Source organism: Canis aureus, chromosome 14, assembly GCF_053574225.1.
Source record: "Canis aureus isolate CA01 chromosome 14, VMU_Caureus_v.1.0, whole genome shotgun sequence".
Classification (NCBI taxonomy): domain Eukaryota; kingdom Metazoa; phylum Chordata; class Mammalia; order Carnivora; family Canidae; genus Canis; species Canis aureus.
The window spans coordinates 65,159,807-65,174,799 of NC_135624.1; the positions used below are offsets into that span (position 1 = coordinate 65,159,807).

At 34.9% G+C, this 14,993-nt stretch overlaps 1 long non-coding RNA gene across 1 annotated transcript in view; it reads left to right on the forward strand.

The window, feature by feature from the left end:
- LOC144282995 (uncharacterized) overlaps positions 1 to 3,947 on the forward strand; it is a 33,565-nt gene extending 29,618 nt beyond the window's left edge. The window contains exon 4 of the long non-coding RNA XR_013351388.1: positions 3,870 to 3,947. This is a non-coding gene — a long non-coding RNA (uncharacterized LOC144282995). The remainder of the gene's footprint in view (positions 1 to 3,869) is intronic.
- Positions 3,948 to 14,993: the final 11,046 nt, after the last annotated feature.

Consider the following 14,993-nt stretch of genomic DNA (forward strand, 5'->3'; position numbering starts at 1 on the left):
CCATTCTGTTGTTGTCTCTGCTAATTTGCCATTAGCCAAAGAAAATCATCTAATGGTTCATTCTCTCATTGCATCTAGAAACCTCTTAAATGCCAACTCCTTAGGAAGTCCTTCCCTGATTGCAATATCTAAAATAGCTGTCACACCGACTAGACATATACACACCCCATTATTTTCTATCCTGTGTTATCTTGATTTTGTTTTCTTTTAAAGGAATTACCCAAAGCATTATTTTTAAAAAATGTGTGTTTCTGAGTCTGTCTCCATCAATCTAATGCAAGTTCCTTGAGGAATCTATTTTGTCTGTCTAGCTCACCATCATTTTCCCAGTACGCAGGATGGTGTTTGGTGCATAGGAAGTCATTTATAAGCATTAGTTTAATGAATAAATGAAAGTCAATACTATTAGAGTTGGAAATAGGCTATTCAACTATTCATCACTGGATATGATCCTCTAGCCTTAGGGTCAGAAGTCCCTTCATAAATTTTCCTTTCCAGGAAGATGCAGATATCCTCCAGGCCCCATAAAGAATTCTATTTCCCATTAGTCCTTTGTTATGTATTTGGCCATAGAATGAGGGAATGTACATTTTTTAATTAAGGAACCGTAAATGTGTGTGCCACAGGGCAACATCAGGACATTCTGCTTACATGGAAGCAGAAAAACTCTCAGTCCTGCCAATAAAGAAGCCCTTTGTCTGGCTGCTAATTCTCCAGGCAGGGTAGTGCTGTCTTATATTTTCTCTTAGCTGACAGAATCAAGAGAAAAAAACAAGATGTGAATTTTACCTGGACCCAGCAAAGGCCTCAAACAACACAGTTCAGGGAATGATGCCAGCTCGAGGGAGGTATTTTTGGACGCTAAGAAACTATGCGGGCATTCAGCTTCTCCAGATCACACTAATAGGCCTCGAAAGACTATGTTTGGCTTTAAGGAGGCCACTAATGAAGTTCAGATTGAACCTGTGCAGTTTTCATTTTAAAATGTTTCCTTAAAATTTTACACAGAGCTTAATTCTTATGACATTTTTGGAAATGGGAGCCAGGCTTTTGTTTGAAAACAGTGCGATGTCTGCAGTAATGACAGTGGCAATGGTGTAGTAATAATAGGGGCAACTGGAAAGCAAAAGGATATGAAACTACAGGCTCCACCAGGTTAATTTAGGTGTTTCTTTATGTGTGAAGGACTGCTCAAACACAGTCATGATCAACTCTCTTGGAATGTGCTGCATATTCTCTGTGGGTTCCCCCCACACCCGCTTGCCTTGGGGATGGAAAGGAGGAAAAGACAGAATGAGGCTGAAACTTTCCACCACGCTTTCTTCTTATTCAGCATAACTTTTACGAAATCCCAGGTTCCGATAAAAATACCCATGCCAGCATATTCTTCAAGGAAAAAAAAGCCCTACTTTGTCTTCATGATCACACTTTCATGTGAGAAAAATCCAGCAGAATACATATGTGCCAAAACATCAGTAGAAAGAAATTGCCCTTCCTTTCTTTCTCTTTCTTTCTTTTTTTTCCTGAAATATTCTTCATTCATTAAAAGGAACAGATATAGAATAGGGCCATGAACATATGCCTATAACCTCAAACTTTCTGTACTTTTGGTTTTAAGCAGAACTTGAATATTTAGGTCTGTGTAAATATAATAGATTTCCTGGTTGGATGGGAGTGGGTGGGGTGGGGGTACTTGGAGGTTAGGATTGCAAAAGTGTAAATGCCAAAAACTCAAGAAAAATCTTGGACATTGAACCATTCTCACAAGATAACATAGCACTGAGTTACATGTAAGTGAGTCAGGATTTAAAAATCAAGAGGGAAAATGTTCTGAATACATTGTCTCTTGGGTTCTACTAAATCCCAAAAAAATCTTTAAATATTTTGGAAAAAATACTTTCCGGATGTGTTTGCTAACTCTAATACCTGACCGTAGTGTTGTTCTTGCTGAGAGTTATCAGGAAGATGGAAAAGTGAACTCTGTTTTTCAGGTTGTAGTTAGGCTTCCATGAAAAAATGAAACAGAAACAATATAATGGCAAAAATAGTCACATAGATCAATACAACAGAATAGAGGTCCCAGAAATAAGCATGATTATATGGTCAATTAGTCTATGACAAAGGAGGCAAAAATATACCATGGGTAAAGCTTTCTTCAACAAATTGTGTTGGGATAACTGAACTGCTACATGCGCCAGAATGAACCTGGACCACTTACTTACACCATACACAAAAATAAACTCAAATTAAATTAAAGACCTAAATATGAGACCTAAAACCATAAAATTCCTAGAAGAAAACATAGGCAGTAATCTCCTTAACAGCAGCTATAGAAACATCTTTCTAGATATAGCTCCTTTGGCAAGGAAACAATAGTAAAATTAAACTACTGGACTACATCAAAATAAAAAGCTTTTGCACAGCAAAGGAAACTATCAACGAAATAAAAAGACAACTCCCCGAATATGAGAAGATATTTGTAATTGATATCTCTGTTAGGGAATTGATATCCAAAATATATAAAGAGCTTATACAATTCAACACCAAAAAAAACCCTTAATAATCTGATTAAAAAATAGGCAGAAGACATAAACAGACATTTTTCCAAAGAAGACATACAGATGGTAAAGAGTTATTTGAAAAGATTCTCAACATGACTTACCATCAGGGAAATGCAAATTAAAACTACAACGAGGTCACCTTATATCTGTCAAAATGGTGAAAATCAAAAACACAAGAAATAAGTATTGGCAAGAATGTGAAGAAAAAGAACCCTTGTGCACTGTTGGTGGGAATGCAAACTGGTACAGCCACTGTGGGAAACAGTATGGAGATTCCTCAAAAAATTAAAAATAAAATAATTATATGATCCAGTATTTCTACTACTGAATATTTACTCAAAGGAAATGAAAAAACAAATTCAAAAAGATATGTGAGCCCCTATGTTTATTGCAGCATTATTTACAATAGCCAAGATATGGAGGCAATTCATGTCCATCCATAGATGAATGGATAAAGATGTGGTATACAAGTCGCATAGCTTTGCCTTAATTTTTTTAAAGAATTTAATTATTTATTCATGAGAGACAGAGAGAGAGAGAGGCAGAGACACAGGCAGAGGAAGAATCAGGCTCCCCACAAGGAGCCTGATGCAAGACTCGATCCTGGACCCCAGGATCATGCCCAGAGCAGAAGGTAGATGCTCAACTGCTGAGCCACCCAGATGTCCCATCTTTACCTCAATTTCTTCTTAAGATTTTATTTATTCATGAGAGACACAGATATCTATATCTATATCTATATATATATTCTAATATCCTATATACACGTGTATGTATATATAGGATATTAGTCATAAAAAAGAATGAAATCTTGCCACTTGCAACAAAATGGATGGATCTAGAGGGTATAATGCTAAGTGAAATAAGTCAGAGAAAGACAAATACCATATTATTTCACTTATATCTAAAATTTAAGCTAAAAATGAACAAAGAAGAAGAGACAAACAAAAAAACAAGATTCACATATAGAGAATAAGCTGGTGGCTGCCAGAGGGGAGGTAGGTGGGGAGTTAGTGGGAGAAATAAGGAGACTGAGAGAATACTTATCATGATGAGCACTGAATAATATATAGAATTGTTGAATCATGATATTGTACACTTCAAACTAATATAACACTGTATATTAATTATACTGGAATTTTAATTAATTAATTTTGAAAAGAAGAAACACTAGCATGGGCTAGAAATAACCCTAATTATCCAAAGAACTAAGTTATTGTTTGAGTTATATAAAACCAAGAAACATGAATATTGTCCCTTTACATACATAAAATGAGCTCTTTGGCTCACTCATATTTGCATTCCCAGCATTCAGCACCTACAAGAAAAGAATGAATGAAATATTGAGTGCCTTCATGAGCAAGTGAATGGATCCATGAAGCTGGTAAGAGACTTGATTCAAAATAACTTTGTATGAAGCATGCCTCCGCTTCACAATTATGCATTATAATATTCAGCTAGTAACATCTCTAGGTATGTGCAAGAATTCCTACATAAATGAAACACAACCTGTAAATTATCATCAGAAATTAGTCTTAGACCACATGCATTGGAAAGGACTTCAGATTATACAGCAGAGAGATCTACATCCCCAGGATGGATTGCTGGGTCCCTTCCTCTGTTACTCAAAACAAATTAAGTTAACAGCACTTTGTTTTTCTTATCTGTTCAACAGAGTTCTAAGAAATGAACCTTCATGAAATATATAAATTCTTGCATTTTTTTGTTATCACCATTACTATCACATGAAGTTTAAACCCTAAAGCACTGATGATCTGTTGCTACTACTCTTCAACATTTAACCTTTGCACTAGCCAGTTAGCCTCCTTAATATTCCATAAAATTGTCACATTCCTGAGTAAAGACCCAGAAAGATCAATGATATGTACTTTCAGGAAATTCTCTTTCTTCCACAAGTTCAAAATGTTTCTGTCTTTCAGAGTTCCTTCCAAGTGTTCTGAACTCCCACAGCACTATAAGACTGGAGCCCATAATTCAGTGCTATATAATATTGTCCATCGCTCACTACCAATTGTATCAGTCTTTTCTCCTCCATTAATTATAAGTTTCTTTGGGGCAGAGTCTTTGTCCCCTGAAGTTCTCTTTTGTCTTTCAGAGCACACAAACAAAACAGGTACTTGACGAATTACTTAATGATTAAGAAACATACAGTTAAACCAAGAATCACCGTAAGATAGGAGAGGACTGTCCATGGATAAGAGATTTCACAAAACTTTGGAAAAAGAAAAGCAGATGGAAGTGTGGTAACAGATGCAGCACCCTAGAGGAGACCTCAACTTGGATAAATGCTTGGAGAAAGGACTCAGCAGAAGGAAGCAACATATTCCTGCAGAACTATAGACAGAAAAACCAATGTTAGGAGTGGTGAGAAGATGATGGGCTACAAACCTGGGATTAGTTGAAAGTCTGCATATAGTTGTTCCAACCCCATGTCCACACCAACATACCCCACTTCTCATGGAATAGGAGAAAGAGGAATTAGGAATCTAATTCTTAGACAAGAGGATGAAGGCATTTCTCTAGAGGAAATGAAGAATCCCAGAGAACAAATGTCTGGTATTTTGACATTTTGTGTGTCCTCTGGCTCTCTGATAATAATAGGGCTGCCAACTGAAAATGGAATCTAACACAGAGGTCACAGCCAGATTTTTAATGGGCAATTGAAAATCATCATGCTTAAAAAAAAAATAAAGCCACAACGTGAAGGGTGAAACAATATAAACAGAAGGAAAAAGTACCAGAAGAAAAAAGAAAAAACAGATCATAGAATAATAGTAACAATAACAAAAATGATATCCTCCAATGTGTATATCAAAAAGAATGATTGTCACTAATCATGCCACAATGAAAGCAATTAAAGAAAACAAAGAGTTATTAGAAATTAAATATCTGAAAATCAGCAGAAAGTTTAGAAAATAAAATTAAAGACATTTCTCAGAAAAATAGAAAAAACAACAAAAAGCTGAAAACATTTTTTTTTTAAAAGCCAGAGACATAAAAGACAAATCTAGGAGATCTCACATCTGGTTGAAAGAAGTTTCAGGAAAGGAAAAGAAAAAAACAAAACAAAACAAAAAACTTGCTGGAGTTAAAGAACCATAAAGCCCACATTGAAAGGCAAAAAGAACATTAGCAATATGATTTCTAAAAATATTGACAGAGAAGCACATTATGAAATTTTAGGATTCTGGAGGTAAAAAGAAGATACAAAAATCTTCCAGGGATTAGAATAAACTGCAAAGAAATGAAAACCTGAATATCCTCAGACTTCTCATCTATAACACTGTATGGCAATGGGATATTTCTTCAAAATTCCAAAGAAAAATTGCAGCTTGCTCATTCAATTTAGAGCTTTATGGTTCTTTGATTATTTATTCTTACAACATCCTGCCCCATTCTTCTCTCTTTCCTGAAACACCTATTAGTCACATGTTCTATAGCCCTCGTTTGTCTCTTTTTTCTTATATTTTAGAGCTCTTTGCCTGTTTCTGTCCTAAAAAATCATCAATTGTAAGTGTGGATTGATTAAAAACATATTCAGACATTCATGGCTACATATACTTGCTTTCTCTGCACCCTTCCTAGAAAGTATTTAAAGATGTAGTGATTTTTACACCAAGGAGGACACCAAGAAGGAAAAAGGTTGTGACTAGGACACAGTGGATCCTCCTCAGAGTCTTACACAAAGGAACTCCCAACACTGTGGCTGTGGCCTAGAGCCACTAGCCCAGAGTGCAACACAAGAATATTGGGGTCCATTTTTTTTTTTACAACAAAATGGCTCTGATGAAGCTCTGTTAGGAAATACAGTCATTTTGATAAGAAAGTCCTCTAACAAAATGTAAAATAATTACCGACTCTAAGGGACAAAATTTTACCAGAAAAGAAATGCAATCCAGGGTCAATACTTGACACTATAGGAATCATTTGTTTCTTCTCTCTAATACAAATATTGTTAAATGATGTACCTACAATTAAGATACATGATTATTTTTTTTAAAGATTTTGTTTATCTATTCATGAGAGACTCAGAGAGAGAAGCAGAGATGTGGGCAGAGGGAGGAGCAGGCTCCCTGTGAGGAGCTTGACATGGGATTTGATCCCAGGACCCCAGGATTACAACCTGAGCCAAAGGCAGATGCTACTGATGTTCACCTACTGAACCATCCATTGCCCCTACAAGGATTATTTTGCAAGGATCAGTGTAAAGCCAGAAGGAGATGTAAGAAATTCAATCCTCAATATCCTATCAGGAAGCAGAGAATGAAATATGTATAGAAGTGTTATTAAACCATATGAGGGGAACTGAAAGAAAATAGTAAAATGGTTGCCTCTATTGCAACTGTATTGATGCCGGGAAAGAGTAAAAAATAGAAGTGTTTCTCCTTTGTTTTAAGTCTTTTGGGTTCTATTTTACTTTTTAAAGTGTGTATATCTTTTTATAAATATTTAAATTATGTTTAATTAAGCAAATCCAAAGCATGATAGATGATAGAGACATGTTACCATTATAATCACCTGAAGGTTGAAATTTGATGATCAAGTTCAAAGTAAATGAAAACCACAAATCCAATACTGAGAAAGAGTCCATTCCTTAGAGCTACTGTCATGTTTATAGCTCTTCTTGGAGCATGCTATGGTCTGAATGTTTGTGTCCTCTCAAAATTCATGTGCTAAAATCACAAAGGCCAAAGATGATGGTATAACGAGGTAGGGCCTTTTGTGGGGCCTTTCAGATAGTGCTATGGGGGTGGAGCCATCATGAAAGGGATTCATGCCTTATGAAAGAGTCTCCAGAGAGATACTTAGCTCCTTCTATCACGTGAGAACACAGCAGCTTGAACCAGGAGAGGGTCCATAAGAGAGCCAAAAGCAACATGCCAATACCTTGATCTTGGACTTCTCAGGCTCTAGAACTATGAGAGATAAATTTCTTCTGTTTATCAGCCACATAATCTTTGCTATTTTATTATAGCAGCCCAAATGGACTAAGAGCAATTTGTAGAAGGAAAAGGTACAGAGACTTCATAATGTTTTCTTTGAGGGAGTATTGGTTTTTAACTTCAATTTTCTGCCTATAATGGCATTCAGTACAGAATGGATGAAAGAAAACGAATAACTAAAAAATTAGAATTTCATAGAGTCACATCACCTGACAGTGTTTCTGAGTGCTACTATTGAAGTGTCTCTTGTGTGAATCTAGAAATTACTTGAATATGCAAGGGTCCAGGCTTGATCTCCTAGAAAACAGTGACTGTGGCTCATTAACCTCTTAATTATTGAACATGATGACTATGAGCTCAACAAATATTTACTAAATTGAATTGAATGTGAAGAACTATCCTTGCAATATCTTATTCTACAATATAAAGCAAGCAGCACCAAGAAAAGTGGAAAATCATTACTTTAATACTTGACTATTTCCTCTTCATCTAATCTTATTTCTTTGAGTCCTATGTTCTTTTTTTTTTTCTTTTTTAGAGAGAGAAAGAGAGAGGACACACACACACACACACACACACATACACACACGAACAGGTTTGGGGAGGGTAGAGTGAAAGGGGGAGAGAGAGAGAGTGAATCTTAAGTGGGCTCCATGCCCAGTGAGAGGCCTGACACAGGACTCAATCTCATGACCCCAAGATCAAGATCTGAGCCAAAATCAAGAGTTGGATGCTTTATTGATTGAGCCTCCCAGGCACCCAGAGTCCTAAACATTCTTAACTTGCCAAGTCTATATCTATTGTAAATTTTAAATGCCTGTCTTTTCAAAGCAAGCAGAGACATATTATTGAAGTTTGTTTTTAGTTTTGGAAATCTATTTTTCTCTAGGCAACAAATTACAAAATTTTACCTTAAAAAAATCTCCATGTGTGTTTTCTATTAACTATGTATGTCCACAATGAAAAATTTAATGGAGCAAATCTCAAATATGTGCTTATAAAACACTGCCTAAAATACTGGTTCCCTCCATGATGGAGAACTCACTAAAGAGCATATTTAAACATCTCTAAAACACTTTCTTGTTTATTTTACATGTGGTTCAAATTATTTTGTTTTAAGATTTTATTTACTTATTCATGAGATACACACAGAGAGAGAGAGAGACAGAGAGAGGCAGAGAAGCAGGCTCCATGCAGGATGCCCAATACGGGACTCGATCCCGGAACTCCAGGATCACGCCCTGGGCCAAAGGCAGGCGCTAAACCACTGAGCCACCCAGGGATCCCCATGTGGTTCAAATTATTAAAAAATTAGAAAACAATAATAAATATTTTAAAAGTTTCATAGAACCCTAGTATCTATTCTAGATGATATTCTTAATGTTTTTGCTGTAAGATATTTATGTAATAAATATGTGAAATATATATATTTGAATAAGATCTATAAATTAAATATGCTCTTCACAAAATTAATTCATATCCTTCTGTGTCCTTCCTTATTCATAACCAAAGGCATCATACTAATAATTTGTAACTAATATAAACATTAGAACAAGCCTCCTTGCACATTCATCTTTGAGTACCTGTGTTTTTATATCCTTAGAATATACTGACCAAACTGAATTTGTTGGGTTAAAGTATGCACATTTTAAAGATTTTCTCTTTGGAAAATTTGTCCTAGTTTACATCCCACCAGTAAATATAAAAATGCCCTTTCATTCACATATTTTACATGGCTGGATATCATTATTCTTTTTAATCACTGCCACTATGTTGGATAAAAATATGTAACTTGCATTTCTTTGATTATTACTGAGTTTGAACTTTATTTTTAGTGTTTATAGGATTTCTTTTGTGAGTTGTCTGTTCATGCTTGTTGTTATATTATTACTAGGGTGTGAAAAGCTTTTAAGAAAGTTCCAACTTTCTTATTATGAATAACATTTCAGTTTCTTTCAATTCTGGATTTTAAGTTTTGGCAAATTATTATGAACATTCATGTGCAGAAGACTCACCAATGTCTTACATTCACAAGGCTTGCCAAAGACAAACTGTTTCTTAGTCCTGTAGTAATAGTATGAAATTATGCTGAAATTTTATTTGTTTGCCATAGAAACAGAGGCAGGGAGACAGATCTATTGAAGATTATGATGATGACTTAAATTGCTATTTCTTTATGATAATGTTCTTTTGAAGGGCTTATAATTTTAAAATAGGTCAACTCCACTGCCTTAAAAATCCTTTTCCCTACTTTTTATTCTAACACTTAACCATATTTTCCCCCAAACAAATCTGTAACTTTTTCACTTGATTTAAACTACTCTCAAATAACAAGGATTCAACTTTGGAAGCAAATATTGAAACACAGAGTGATTTGTAATGGTTACTCTTCCTAGAGGTAACTTTTTCCTCTCCTCTCATCTTATCCTTCCCTCCCTCTCTCCTTCCCTTCCCTCTTGTCACTATATTTCATCATTAATTTACCTAAATGGTTTTGGTTCACTATGATCACAAGGAAAGCACACTGACTTAAAAATAAAAGACAGCATTGTGATGGTTTGCATGGTGGTCCTCCAAAAGATGTGTCTATGTCAAGTCAAATCATTGGAAACTATAAATTTGACCTCATTTTTAAGAAAAAGTCCATACAGATATAATTAAGTTAAAGATCTTGAGATGAAGATATCATCCTCGATTATTTGGGCCCTAATCAAATGAGCAGTGTCCTTATAAGAGTCATACAGGAGATGCTCACAGACAGAAGAGCAGCAGACAATGTAACCACTGAGGCAGAGATTGGAGTAATGCAGCCAAAGAATACCGAGGAATGCAGAGTCACCAGAGGTTGGAAAATGCAAAATATGGGATCCCTTCTAGGGTCTGTGGATAAATTGTAGCCCTTGAGTTCAGACTTCTGGCCTCCAGAACAGTAAGAGAATAAATTTCTGTTGTTTTAAGTGACTCAGTTTGTGGCAATTTGTTATGACAACCAAAGAAAACTAATACAAGCACTAACACTGAAAAATCACACCAATGAAAATGGGATCTTCCTAAATTCTGAAAAAATAAATAAATAATCTTGTAATTGGGCAAACTCTCTCTCTGGACAATGAGTAGTATCCAAAGTAGTGTTTAGAGTATAAACTCTGCAGGCCAGCTACCTAAATCCAACCTGGGTGACTTAGAACAAATTTATAAATCCTCAGATTTGTCTTTGGCAAAAACCCACTCTCAAGTGGGGGGAATATCATTAGATATTCCTAATAACCTAGCACATATAAGTAATTAAGTAAATCTTATATTTAATAAGCATTTTTTCATACTTGTGAACAATTCCATATAAATCTGTATGTGTTTATCGTTGGCTCATAGATGGCCAACTTCTCCCTGTGTCTCTTCATATAGTCTTTTCTCTCTGTGTGTCTGTCTGTCTCCAAATTTCCCCTTTTAGTAAGAATGTCCATCTTATTGGATTAGGGACCACCCTAAAGACACCATTTTAATATGATTACCTCTATAAAGATATAAGTACCACATACTTCATAAATATGTTGGCAACTGGAACATGTACAGAGTTAAGTGTCTCCAGTGGTGGTTCAACTCGATGCCTTGTCATTAAAAAATAGTTAAAGGGACTTCCAATTTCCAACTCCACACATAGGAGCTTGGAAGTCACTACTCTATCCTAATAACAAGTCCAAAATTGAACAGACAAAAATCAATAACTCTTCCTGGTTCCATAAGAGAGAGGAGGACATAGAACAGAATGCTGCCCACAAGATTGGAGAGACAGACAGGCAAATACAAGGAGTAGTGGCTTACTTGAATAGACTCACAAGCAGAAACCATCAAGGAAAACAGTGAAGGGACAGGAAAACCTGAACTATAATTAATGAATTGGTAGAAGCTCAGTGCAGGCAACTCTGAGAGTTAAAGATTCCAGGGAGAATCAATCATATCGTGAGATTGCCTCCAGGAGTTTTGCCAGATTCCTATAGCAAATATTTCAGAAAAATCATCTCCAGCTTCTGGCAAAGTGGGGGATGGAAGTGAGGGAGGGGAGAGAATGACTTTGAAATATGCCAGAACACTCTGTTCCTATAATCAAGGCCTGACCTCAGGAGAAAGTAGTTAACCAGAGCCTAACCTACTGGGATATTATCAGAGTCTAACTGATCTAAAGAAGAGAAATATCCACCACTAGCCCACCCTAGTCATCCTGTCTCACTTCAGAAGAGGAGGAAAAACTTAAAAACACATGTGAAATTTACATCGCAGAGACAGACACACTAAAAAACTGAGACCTAATTGTAGAATGTACAACACTTCCCCTCTCCCCACATTTCACCACCACATTACTAACATTCTATTTAAAGCAGTTTCTTTTACCCAGTATATCATGTCCGGCTGTCAAAAAAAATTACAAGGTATACCAAAAGGCAAAATTTGAAGAGACAGGGTAAGCATCGGAACCAGACATGGCAAGGATTTTGGAATTATCAGACTGGCAATTTAAAACAACTATAATTAATATGCTAAGGGCTCTAATGGATTAGGTAGACAGCATGTAAGAACAGATGGACAATGTAAACACAGGGATACAAATCCTAAGAAAGAACCATAAAGAAATGCTAAAGATAAAAAAACCCCACTATAACAGAAAAGAAGGATGCTTTTAGTGGGCTCATTAATAGACTGGATACAGATGAAGGGGGAAAAAAATCTTTGTGTTAGAGAATATATAAACAGAATCCTTAAAAGCAAAGAGAACAACAACTGAAAAAAAAAATTCAGAATATCTAAAGATTATGGGAAAACCATAAAAAGTTTAACACATGTATAAAAGGAATACCAGAAGGAGAAGAAAGAGAGACAGGAACAGAAGAAATATTTGAAATAATAATGACAGAGAATTTTGCCAAATCAATGCCAGACACAAATAACAGATCTAGGAAGCTCAGAGAACACTAAGTAGGATAAATGTAAAAATAAATAAACAAACAAACTTAGGTATATCATTTTCAAATTACAGAAAATCAAAAATAAAGAAAAGATGTTAAAAGAAGAAAAAGGAGGGAAAAACACATTTTACTTATATCAGAACAAAGATAAGAATTATATCTACCTTCTCAAAAACAATGCAAGCAAGAATAGTGGAGTACAATATTTAAAGTGTTGAAAGGAAAAATGACCAACCTAGAATTCTGTATCCTGCAAAATTATCCTTTAAAAGTGAAGGAAAATAAAGACAAGCAAAAGTTAAAGAAATTTGTTGCCAGTAGACCTGCCTTACAATACATATTAAAAGGAGATCTTTAGATGGAAGAAAAATAACATAGGTCCGAAACTCAGATCTACATAGAGAAATGAAGATTATCAAAGAAGGAATAAATGAAAGTAAAATAAAAACTTTTATTTTCTTATTCTTTATCTAACAGACTATAGTAATTCAAAATAATCATAGCAAGAATGTATTTATGTATGCTTATGTATATACATTCTTGTGTATGCTTACATGTAAGTGAAATAAATTATAGCAATGATTCGAGGGACGGGGGAAGAAATTAGGATTATTTTGTTATTATAAGGTACTTACACTACCTATGAAGTGGTATAGTGTTATTTGAAAATAGATTTCAATTAGTTGTGAACGTAGGGCAACCACTAAAAAACAAACAAACAGAAAACCTAAAAAATAAGTATAACTGACATACTAAGAATGGAGATTAAATGGAATTAGATAAAGTGCTCAATTAAAACCACAAAAGACATAAAAAGAATAGAATAGGAACAAAGAACAAGGGCAGAAAATTGAAAACAGTAATGACTATGGCAAATATTAATCCAACTCTATCGATAATCATTTAGAATGTCAATGGTCTAAATGCACTGACTAAAAAAGATTGTCAGAAAGGATCAAAAATCATGACCCAATTATGTGTTGGCTGTAGGTTTTTTAGTCTTTAGAATTTGAGAAACATGCTTTAAATACAAAAACACATATAGATTAATAATAAATAGATGGAGAAAAATATACCATGTTAACACTAGTCAAAAGAAAACAGGAGTAGCTGTGTTTATTTCAGACAGAGCAGACTTCAAGTAAGGAAAGTTATCAGAGATATATAAAGTCATTGCTTAAGAATTTAGGGTCAATTCTCCAAGAAGACAAAGCAATTCTTCGTATGTTTGTACCTAACAATAGAGCATCAAACCACCTGAAGAAAAAAAAAATTACAGAGCTGCAAGGAGATGCAGATAAATCTACTTTCTTTTTTTTTTTTTTTAAGATTTTTATTTATTTATTTTATTCATGAGAGACACACAGAGAGAGGCGGAGACACAGGCAGAAGGAGAAACAGGCTCCATGCAGGAAGCCTGATGTAGGACTCGATCCCAGGGCTCCAAGATCACACCCTGGACTGAAGGAGGCGCTAAACCGCTGAGCCACCCGGGCTGCCCTAAATCTCCATTCATAGTTGGAGACTTCACTGCTCTCTCAGGAGTGGGTAAATCTAGCAGGTTGAAAATCAGCAGAGGCAGAGGTGAACTCAACAACACCATCAATAACAGCATATAATTGTCATCTATAGACTCCTCCTGAATACAGAATAACATACATTTTTCTTAAGTTCACATGGAACATATATCAAGATAGACCACATTCTGGGCCATAAAACACACCTTAAAAATTTTTAAAGAAGAGAAATCATGTAATATTTGCTCTCCAACCACAATAGAATTAAACTGAAAATATATGGAGAAAATAAATGTAGATTAAAAAACACACTTCTAAATAACACTTGAATCAAAGAAGAAACCCAAGAGAAATTCAAAACCATTTTTAACTAAATGAAAATGGAAACACAATTTATAAAATTTGTGGAATGCAGTAAAAGCAGCCCTTGCAGGGAAATTTATAGCATTGAATGTATATATCAAAAAGAAGGATCTAAAATCAGTAATTTAAGTTTCCACCCTAGGAAACCAGAAATGGTGAAAAATTAGAGCATTAAAAAAATAAAATTAAAAACAGGAAACCAATAGAGAAATACTAATGAAACCAAAAACGGGTCCCTTGAAAAGTTCAACAAAATTAATAAGCATTTAGCTTGGCTAACTAGGGAAAAAAGAGAGAGGATGCAAATTACTAATACAGAAATAAAAGAGGGGACATCATTTCTATTACTCATGGAATTTAAAAGGAAAATAAAGGAATACTATATATAACTCTAATCCCAGAAATTTGAGAACTTAAGATGAAATAAACCAATTCCTTAAAAGGCACAATCTGCTAAAAGTTACACAAGAAAAAATAAAAAATCTGAATAGGCCTTTAGTTATTAATGAGATTGAACCAATAATTAGTAGTATTCCAAAAAAGAAAACACCAGGCCAAGATTTAAGGAAGAAGCTATGTCAATTTCCTACAATCTCTTTCAGAGGATAGTAGAGGGAATACTTCCTA